Here is an 8,355-nt window from a genome sequence, read left to right as displayed (position 1 = left end):
TAGCCTCTGTCATGCAATACAAGAATGAACAGTTAGTGAGGCAGAAAATTTATACCGAAACTGGTCACTAGCAAACCACACAAAACTGACAGTAAATAGTTACTCAATTTTCATATTCTTTCGACACTCGGTGATTGCATAGAAAGCAAAAGGGACCCTGCTTGGTAAAGATCTTTGTGGACAACTACAAGACAGGTGCCATACGTGTTTTTAACTGTTGTAGCTTATTATTCAGGTTAGCCATACTTTGTGAAAGAAATGTTGCTGGATAGTGCCTACGAAAGTTTATAACTTTTCACTTAACAGTCTTACGATGTTTTAGCTGCTGCTGTTCGAGAACCCCAAGTCGTCTCCAGAGCCACGGGTAATTACGGCACAGACAGCAGTTAGAATTGCAGCTTCCTCCGCCTGTGCACTCCTACCGTGCTCTCAATAATCGCACGTTAACGTATCAGGCGCGCCTACACTGGCGCGATCATAGCTGCACAGAGCGTCGGAGGGAGCGCCCGAGAAACACGTCCGCACTCTTCCATGACTCAAGCTGCCCTGCCTCCTCTGCTCGCAACGCGACAGAGACTCTTCATACGCAAAGATAAACAACGGCACCGCTACTGCCATTTCGTCGTTGCTATCGATACATTAAATAAAGTTCTCTTGACTATTACCCAGAAGTTTACAATATTTTCATAATTACAAGCAATTACATAGCGTCAGAAATAAATACATTATTACATCGGATATGTATTAAGTATAGTTTCTGTAATAAAGCTTACAGCTTCAGAATGATAAGTACAGTACAAGTTAACAACGGATATTAAACGGCGAAAGTTTTGGATGGTGTAGAAGGTATTTTGCCAGCATTTTCGGAGTTACAGTCTGATAGCGGAAAAACTAGTAGAAGCCGACCTCAGGGAAGATCAGTTTGGATTCCGTAGAAATATCGGAACACGTGAGGCAATACTGACCCTACGACTTATCTTAGAAGCTAGATTAAGGAAAGGCAAACCTACGTTTCTAGCATTTGTAGACGTAGAGAAAGCTTTTGACAATTTTGATTGGAATACTCTCTTTCAAATGCCGAAGGTGGCAGGGGTAAAATACAGGAAGCGAAGGGTTATTTACAATTTGTACAAAAACCAGATGGCAGTTATAAGAGTCGAGGGACATGAAAGGGAAGCAGTGGTTGGGAAGGGAGTGAGACAGGGTTGTAGCCTATCCCCGATATTATTTAATCTGTATATTGAGCAAGCAATAAAGGAAACAAAAGAAAAGTTCGGAGTAGGTATTAAAATCCATGGGGAAGAAATAAAAACTTTGAGGTTCGCCGATGGCATTGTAGTTCTGTCAGAGACAGCAAAGGACTTGGAAGAGCAGTTGAACGGAATGCACAGTGTCTTGAAAGCAGGATATAAGATGAACATCAACAAAAGCAAAACGAGGGTAATGGAATGTAGTCGAATTAAGTCGGGTGATGCTGAGGGAATTAGATTAGGAAATGAGATGCTTAAAGTAGTAAAGGAGTTTTGCTATTTGGGGAGCAAAATAACTGATGATGGTCGAAGTAGAGAGGATATAAAATGTAGACTGGCAATGGCAAGGAAAGCGTTCCTGAAGAAGAGAAATTTGTTAATATCGAGTATAGATTTATGTGTCAGGAAGTCATTTCTGAAAGTATTTGTATGGAGTGTAGCCATGTATGGGAGTGAAACATGGACGATAACTAGTTTGGACAAGCAGAGAATAGAAGTTTTCGAAATGTGGTGCTACAGAAGAATGTTGAAGATTAGGTGGGTAGATCACATAACTAATGAGGAGGTATTGAATAAGATTGGGGAGAAGAGAAGTTTGGTTGGTAGGAGATGTTCTGAGGCATCAAGGGATTACCAAGTTAGTATTGGAGGGCAGAGTGGAGGGTAAAAATCGTAGAGGGAGACCAAGAGATGAATACACTAAACAGATACAGAATGATGTAGGTTGCAGTAGGTAATGGGTGATGAAGAAGCTTGCACAAGTTAGAGTAGCATTGAGAGCTGCATCTAACCAGTCTCAGGACTGAAGACCACAACAACAACAGTCTGATAGCTGATGACCGTAGCAAGTGAATCACTATCGCTACAACCCCTCAGCATGCAGATATTGTACCCTAGTGCCACTGAACACAATTCTCCACGGTGCCGCATTTTTTTCTGGCAGTATGTTCTCTTATTACCAGTTACTCCGATAAAGACCGATCTATCTGAGAATATCCCAGATGTCCTTAATACATGTCGTTACAAAAATGCAGTTTGTACAGATAGTATACGCAGCGGTGTCGACACGTAATGGATAAACCACTTCCTTCACGACCTGCCTCCAGATTCTGGGTTGGTCCAGCCGCTCCGGTGCTGCCTCTCTCACACGTCCGCAACGCAGGGCCGGTCGCCTGCCGCGTAGGCAGCCCGCGCAGCGCCTGCCGCCCGCCCGCCGCCTTGAGTCAACTTGGCGCCGCTCCAAAGACGACAGCCGGCGGCGGCGCGCATCAATCACTCCCTCCCTCCCCCAGTGGCGCCGCAGCCGTGATACACGACACGGCACGGCACGGCGGAGCCAGCAGCCAGCAGCCACTGCAACAGCCGGGCCTGTCGCCTCGGCGCCGCCGCCGCCAGAGCGGGGACGGAAACGTTACAGTTCTCCGGTTTAACGCCTCACTGTGCCACCAGAGCACAGTCGCTGCCTCACAGTCGTACACGCAGAGACGTTACCTGTGACTGTTACGTGGCCGTAGGGTTTTATTTTGTTTTCACGAGTGGTCTTATAACAGACCCCACAGAGTTCATAGGCTAGATAACATAGGTGCATTATCTTATCAAAACTATTGGGACTATTATTAGTCCACCCTTCACCATTATCATGACCTGAACTCTGCTGAGTATATTTTCAGTGAGGTGTCTAAAAATCTGTGGAGGAATAGGAGTCAGTTCTTCCTCAAGAGCCCAAAGCAGAGAAGGTTGTGGTCTTAGACACTCTGGTCTGGAGAGTAGTCGATATCCCAACTCATCCCACAGGGGTTCAGGTCGGGATTCTGGAAAGGTCAGTCCATTTCAGGAGTGTTACTCTCGACAACCCATTGCCTCACAGTAAAATGGAAACGAGCGTTTGGCGTCATTGGCCGGGAGGCCCCTTGCGGGGCAGGTCCGGCCACCTTGGTGCAGGCCTTATTACATTCGACGTCACATTGGCTGACCTGTGCGCCGGATGGGGATGAAATGATGGCGAAGACAACACAACACCCAGTCCCTGAGCGGAGAAAATCTCCGACACAGCCAGGAGTCGAACCCGGGACGGCAATCCGTCACGCTGACCACTCAGCTATCGGGGCGGACTGCCTCGCAGGAGCTACTTTATCACAGGGTGCGATATCATGCTGATACAGTCGTAGTCTCTGAACTGTTCCTATAATGTACGCAGCACACAGTGCCGTAAAATGTGTTCATATACTTCCATATTTAGCGTTTTCTTAAGCGCACTAAGCGGACCCCGACGTAATCACGAAAAACACACACATACCATAACACCATCTCCTCTGACTTCACTGTTCCCACTACACATGGTGGCAGGTACGTTCTTCAGGCATTCGCCACAGGGTGTAGAGTGATCCATTACTAAATCTCTTGTTTCAAGTCATCCACTGCACACTGGCGCTGCTGTTTACATCATCACAATTGTCGTCCATCATTCAGTGCCGTAGCGATGTAGTTTGGGAGCTGATACGCTCTTTTAACTCGTCACCACGTCCTCTCGCACAAAAATATCAAATAATGTTTTTTTTTTTTTTTTTTTTTTTTTTTTTTTTTTTTTTTTTTTTTTTTTGGGAGAAGCAATTTTTGATACAAAAGCCTAAGTACGCGAGAAATACTGTTAACTATTTTGTAAACAGTTTTTATGAATGGAAACAAATACCTAAAACATTTTTTGTAAATAACACGTTTTAATTGATTGTTAAGGAAGCAGTACAAATAACCAAAGGTCCTCTTAATGACAAGTGACTTTATACGGATGTGGAGGGGCATGCGATCAGCACACCGCTCTTCCTGCCATTGCCAGTTTTCGTGACCGGAGCCACTATTTCTCAGTCAAGTAACTCCTGAATTTGCCTCACAAGGGCCGAGTGCACCCCACTTGCCAACAGCTCTCGACAGACCCAGACGGTCACCCATCCGAGTGTTAGCCAAGTCCGACAGCGCTTAACTTCGGTGATCTGACGGGAACCGGTGTTACAACTGCGACAAGGCCGTTGGCTCTGGTTTCTGTAGTTTGCGACGAATCAGGCAACTGCTCAGTCGTATTGGTAATCTTTTTTAAGGTCTAAAAATACAGGCTTCACAGCTTCGTAGTGAGCACCCGACTTTGTATCTGAAAGTCTCTTAAGTGTAACTCCTACGTTTTTCAGAAGAGTCCTCCATCAGTGGCTTGAAACTCCGTAAAACGGTAAAAATTTTCTAAGGTAGTAAAAAGTTACACATAATGAAACTGTTGCAGGAATATGTAATCGGCACAGACTGAGAGAATGATTTGCAAAGGATACAAGCAATCCCCTAGAATTAAGGTAGAAAATTTTGCTTCGACTCCTGAATACACTCCAACCAGAGCAGAAGACTTGTATCCTTTCCAGATGATAAGATATTAAAAATATATTTTAATAATACTTGCCACAGAACCTAGCAAGTTTTGTCATCCCCGCCAAGATGGTAACTGGTGCAGACCGCACCCTCTTCACCCTCCCCCCCCCCCCCCCCCCCCTCTACTACACCACTGCTACCATTGACAATAAAGTGGAGTTTGCGTGAAAATTTGTGATACAAGAGGGAACAGAAAAAAATTCAATACAAGGATGGCGCCTCATGAATCTTATTAACATTGAGAACGCTATGCGGGATGTTACCGTGACGAAACATTCTTTCAAAGATGATAGGGAAGGGTCCGTGTTTAAATTTGAGATTTGGAATCCTCATCCACAAACGAATGAATTGAAAGTTATCAGCGTAAGAGCATGCAGTCTGACAAAAATAACAAATTAGCACCTTCATAGACTGCATATACTTCAATTCTGCCAGTAACTCGTCTTCTACCTTCCAAACTTTACAGAAGCTCTTCTGCGAACCTTGTAGAACTAGCACTCCTAGATGAACGGAAGCCATGTAGTATACTGACAAGGCACTTCTTCAGTGCGAGGTCGCAAAAGGCTAATGATGTTTACGGCATTCAACGCCCCACATATTGTCTACCATGCAACTATAATATTGGCTGCTAAAGGCAACAGGGAGCGGTAACGGAGATATCCTATGGTGAGCACAGCATGAGGCTACAGAGTGTAGTTGAACTGCTTAGTTGACGAGCAACTCACAATAGTGCTACAGTGTTAGTGGTGTTGGTACAAAGCAAAGAAATACCAACAGTAAACAAAGGAAAAATTGCATTATATCTGTAACCACAGTCGCTTAAATTGACATCTCGGCCTGCCGCGGTGGTCTAGCGGTTCTGGCGCTGCAGTCCGGAACCGCGGGACTGCTACGGTCGCAGGTTCGAATCCTGCCTCGGGCATGGGTGTGTGTGATGTCCTTACGTTAGTTAGGTTTAAGTAGTTCTAAGTTCTAGGGGATTTATGACCTAAGATGTTGAGTCCCATAGTGCTCAGAGCCATTTGAACCATTTTTTTGACATCTCGTTAGAAAAAGAGTCCAAGGAATTTCGCAGAGTGAGAAAAAATTGGGAGATGAAATATTCGCGTTTCTGCAAGATGAGTCAGTGGAAGTGTGCTGTCGTTTACACTCTGCTTGTGGACAACGTACACGAGGAGTGCATCGATGAGGATACGTGCTTAAAAAGTGAAAGTGATACTGAAACAGGAGGTGAGTCATGTAGTTCATCATCCTTGTCGGAGAGGGAGCCAATAATCCCGTCTCCAGTGAAAGGTAGTAAAGACAATGGCTGTTCAAGGAGCGGCTGCAAAGAATGGTTACGTAAATGGAAGATCATCCTCAGCCTAGTACAAAAGCAAGAAGTCTGCTGCAATACGACCATGCAGTGCACAAGAAAGACTACAGTAATTCAAGGCAGGACTGGCGCACATGTTGCAACAACTGGTGTCTGCGCGTTTGAAGGATGATGATGATGATGTTGTTGTGGTCTTCAGTCCTGAGACTGGTTTGATGCAACTCTCCATTCTACTCTATCCTGTGCATGCCTCTTCATCTCCCAGTACCTACTGCAGCCTACATTCGTCTGAATCTGCTTAGTGTATTCATCTCTTGGTCTCCCTCCACGATTTTTACCCTCCACGGTGCCCTGAAGTACCAAATTGGTGATCCCTTGCTGCCTCAGAACATGTCCTACCAACCGACCCCTTCTTCTAGTCGAGTTGTGCCACAAACACCTCTTCTCCCCAATTCTATTCAATACCTCCTCATTAGTTATGTGATCTACCCATTTAATCTTCAGCATTCTTCTGTAGCACCACATTTCGAAAGCTTCTATTCTCTTCTTGTCTAAACTATTTATCGTCCACGTTTCACTTCCATACATGGCTACACTCCATACAAATACTTCCAGAAACGACTTCCTGACACTTAAATCAATACTGCATGTTAACAAATTTCTCTTCTTCAGGAACGCTTTCCTTGCCATTGCCAGTCTACATTTTATATCCTCTCTACTTCGACCATCATCAGTTATTTTGCTCACCAAATAGCAAAACTCCTTTACTACTTTAAGTGTCTCATTTCCTAATCTAATTCCCTCAGCATCACCCGACTTAATTCGACTACATTCCATTATCATCGTTTTGCTTTTCTTGATGTTCATCTTATATCCTCCTTTCAAGACACTGTCCATTCCGTTCAACTGCTCTTCCAAGTCCTTTACGGTCTCTGACAGAAGTACAATGTCATCGGCGAACCTAACAGTTTTTATTTCTTCTCCATGGATTTTAATACCTACTCCGAACTTTTCTTTCGTTTCCTTTACTGCTAGCTCAATATACAGATTGAACAGCAACGGGTAGAGGCTACAACCCTGTCTCACTCCCTTCCCAACCACTGCTTCCTTTTCATGTCCCTCGACTCTTATAACTGCCATCTGGTTTCTGTACAAATTGTAAATAGCCTTTCGCTCCCTGTATTTTACCCCTGCCACCTTTAGAATTTGAAAGAGAGTATTCCAGTCAAAATTGTCAAAAGCTTTCTCTAAGTCTACAAATGCTAGAAACGTAGGTTTGCCTTTCCTTAATCTTTCTTCTAAGATAAGTCGTAGGGTCAGTATTACCTCACGTGTTCCAACATTTCTACGAAATCCAAACTGATCTTCCCCGAGGTCAGCTTCTATCAGTTTTTCCATTCGTCTGTAAAGAATTCTCGTTAGTATTTTGCAGCTGTGACTTATTAAACTGATAGTTCGGTAATTTTCACATCTGTCAACACCTGCTTTCATTGGGTTTGGAATTGTTATATTCTTCTTGAAGTCTGAGGGCATTTCGCCTGTCTCATACATCTTACGCACCAGATGGTAGAGTTTTGTCAGGACTGACTCTCCCAAGGCTGTCAGTAGTTCTAATGGAACGTTGTCTACTCCCGGGGCCTTGTTCCGACTTAAGTCTTTCAGTGCTCTGTCAAACTCTGCACGCAGTATCGTATGTCCCATTTCATCTTCATCTACCTGCTCTTCCATTTCCATAATATTGTCCTCAAGAACATCGCCCCTGTATAGACCCTCTATATACTCCTTCCACCTTTCTGCTTTCCCTTCTTTGCTTGGAACTGGGTTTCCATCTGAGCTGAACAAACAGCAAAAAGGTGGGAATTTAAGGAGATGGATAAACTGAAAGAACCAGTGGCTGTACAGAGTTTCAGGGAGAGCATAAGGGAACAATTGACAGGAATGGGGGAAAGAAATACAGTAGAAGAAGAATGGGAAAATGAGATCCCATACTCCGAGGAGCGTAGGGGACGATGCGGGAGACCCGCACTGTCGTACCAGGCAATGTCCTAGTGGAGGTGGTTTGGCATTGCCTTCCTCCGACCGTAATGGGAATGAATGATGATGATGAATACGACGCAATGACACCCAGTTATCTCGAGGCAGGGAAAATCCGTAACCCCGCCGGGTTCGATAGCCCGGGACCCCGTGCGCGGGATGCGAGAACGCTACCGCAAGACCACGAATTGCGGACTCGATACGATTTACAGGGTGTGCATGTTAGTGAACTACTACGTTACGCTCATCAAATTGCGTACGGCATAGATTACAGTTGTTTCAATGGCCGGTTGCATAACTTCAATCAGTGCTACAGAGTTGGAAGACGTAAGATAACGAAATTTCAGA

General features: G+C 44.6%; 1 pseudogene; it reads right to left on the bottom strand.

The window, feature by feature from the left end:
- Nucleotides 1-4,159: 4,159 nt before the first annotated feature.
- Nucleotides 4,160-4,278, bottom strand: LOC124712624 (annotated as a pseudogene).
- Nucleotides 4,279-8,355: the final 4,077 nt, after the last annotated feature.

The sequence above is a fragment of the Schistocerca piceifrons genome, chromosome 8, assembly GCF_021461385.2.
Source record: "Schistocerca piceifrons isolate TAMUIC-IGC-003096 chromosome 8, iqSchPice1.1, whole genome shotgun sequence".
NCBI classification, from domain to species: domain Eukaryota; kingdom Metazoa; phylum Arthropoda; class Insecta; order Orthoptera; family Acrididae; genus Schistocerca; species Schistocerca piceifrons.
This window is presented reverse-complemented; position numbering and strand designations above follow the sequence as displayed.